The sequence below is a fragment of the Coenobita brevimanus genome, chromosome 94 (assembly GCF_032717465.1).
Source record: "Coenobita brevimanus isolate Jiangsu-jjx chromosome 94, ASM3271746v2, whole genome shotgun sequence".
Classification (NCBI taxonomy): Eukaryota; Metazoa; Arthropoda; class Malacostraca; order Decapoda; family Coenobitidae; genus Coenobita; species Coenobita brevimanus.
The window spans coordinates 14,723,559-14,726,093 of NC_137047.1; the positions used below are offsets into that span (position 1 = coordinate 14,723,559).

General features: G+C 45.6%; 1 non-coding gene across 1 annotated transcript; it reads left to right on the forward strand.

The window, feature by feature from the left end:
- Positions 1-2,097: 2,097 nt before the first annotated feature.
- LOC145413042 (5S ribosomal RNA) lies at positions 2,098-2,216 on the forward strand. Its single transcript, XR_013899654.1, has one exon. It is a non-coding gene; the product is annotated as a 5S ribosomal RNA (ribosomal RNA).
- Positions 2,217-2,535: the final 319 nt, after the last annotated feature.

The following is a 2,535-nucleotide window of genomic DNA, read 5'->3' on the forward strand; positions in this document are numbered from 1 at the left end:
AGGTGAGAGTAAGGCAAGGAAGGAAAGTTGCACGATGAGGGAGGAAAGATTTGAGGGAGCTAAAGAGGGGGAAAGGTTAATTGGAGCGGGGAGTTAGTGGGGTGAGGTAGGGGAGAGGGGAAACTGGTACGGTAGGGGAGGCAATAGAAACGGATAATTTGATACGGTGGTAGAGAGAGGAAGAGGTTAGGGAGAGGTATGCGGGGTGAAGAGAGAAAGAAGAGGAACTAGTAAAGATGGGGAGAGAGACATGTGCGATAGAGAAGAGAAGGGGAAAGAGCTGGGTGAAGTAGAGAGGTTAAAAGGATAAAACAGAGAGGAAGAGAAATGTGATGAAGAGAGGACAGAGTTGTGCATGAAATAAAAAAGGAAGGGTATGGTCAAGAATAATGAGGTAAGACGCGGTGAGGCAGAGAGGTAAATGGGATGAGGCAAGAACAGGGAAGGAAAGAAGAAGGAAAGGAGAACTGGGTAGGGCAAGGTAAGGAAAGGATAGAGGAGAAACGGGGTGAGAAGACGATTGAGGAAGAGGAAAGTTGCAGGAGTGATATCGGAAGGCAGAGAAGCGAGGGGTTCCTGATCTAGAGAGAGGGAAAACCTCATAACCCAGCTTTCTATACCGCCGGCGACCATTGTTTCCACGCAAGATTAAGAGGAAAAATTAATATATGATTCTCGTGGAAGGTTGTCCTGCGGCGCCTGAGACAATGGGGGAAATGCGGCCGTGACTTCCTACCCCAAATCACTTCCGTATATCTGTACCAAACCCTGCAGAGGACGTATCTACATTTTTTATGTATATATATTCTTTGATATTTTCAGAAGGTGTTATTCATATTACGTGTGACCTTCTGAACAGGAGGGGTGATATATTTTCATTCACCATTTAACTACAAGAGATTTTACTAAAGCTGAAGAAAATCGTCTGGGGATGATATGCATAAAAAAAAGACATAATTGGATTGACTCAATTCATGTTCAAAAATAACTTTTTTCTATGTTGTACATTTCAGTTCTGTTATGGTAATCGAAAAGTTATATATAAGCTGAATTAAATCGTCTGAAAGAGTTACATGTCACAAAAAAAGCGTGTTCTGCGCTGTATATATATAAATGATGTTGAGTTGTTCGAAAAGTCACTAGTAAGCTGAAAAAAAAAAAAATCAGAATGAAGAATATTATGTGCCTAAAAAATCCGGTGTGGTTAGGGCTGTAGATAATGTGCTGTGTTGTCCTTCCGCGAGACGAGGTGCGGCCATCAAGATACAAAAGTTCAAAGTTTATTTTACAGGAACGGGAGTGTGATTTTGGGCGGCCTTGTCCTCGGTGCCGGGAACAGCGTGAGGTACTGAGGCCACGCCAGATCACCTTGGTTCTCGCCCTTCCCTCCCCCTCCTTACATCTCTCCCTTCACTCCCTCTCCTCACCCTCCCTTCACTCCCCTCTCTTCTCCTTCCCTTCACTCCCCTCTCGTCTCCCTCTCTTCTCCTCACTCCCTCTGTCCGGCCTTTCCTAACCCACCCTATCTCCCGCCGTTCCCCCCTCCCCTCTCTCCTCTCCTTGCCTCCAGCCCTGCCCTCCCACCCTACTTCCCTCCTTTCCTACACCCCCGCGGTTCCCTCCCTCCTCTCGCTGACACCCACTCTTCCCTCCCTACCTCATGGTCTTTCTCCCCTCTCCATTATTTTCATTTTTACCTCTTCCGTAACTATTCCTTTCCTTCCTTGTTTGATTCCCCTTACTTTCACTATTTCCCTCCTACTTTCGTCCCCAAACCGTCTCCCTTCCCCTCCCCCTCTCTTCCTCTCCAGCCTGTCTCCTTTTCCTGCTTCCCTTCCTAGCTAATCTGTCCCCACCTTCCTTTCCTCCTTCCACGTTTTTTCTTCCTTGCTGACCGTACAAGATCTTAGCATATTTTGTACCATAAACAAATAGACACTGCAATAATAACTTTAATCATTTTGTCTTATTATATTTTTCACTTTAACCCTCAGTCATCGAGAGGCTTCCCAGTGGTGAGTAAAAGCGTCCGGCATTTACATGAATAAAACAGATAAGAATAAAATAATTAAAATTGATAAGTCCCTTTAATAAAATGCCAATGGCCATACCACGTTGAGTACACCGCTTCCCGTCCGATCAGCGAAGTTAAGCAACGTTGGGTCTGGTTAGTACTTGGATGGGTGACCGCCGGGGAACACCAGATGCTGTTGGCATCCCAACGTGTCAAGTGGGGTTGGTGGAGGATTAGTGCCCCTCCCTGTAAAACAATTAACTCTAAGCCATTGGCCACCCCGTCTGGGATACATGGCGTCTGGCAATGAATGAATCAATGAACGTACTATAGTATTTTATTCTTGCTCTCTGCAGACGATTTTACTCAACCTTAGACAGACCTCCTTCAGTTCGAGAAGTCGCCTCAAAGATGTAGAAAAATCGTCTGAAAATAGAAGGAATAAATCACTAAATGCGTTTCCGGAATGAAGGGGTTCAGGGCAAAATTCGAGACAGCCTCGGTAAAGCCTCTCGTCTTGG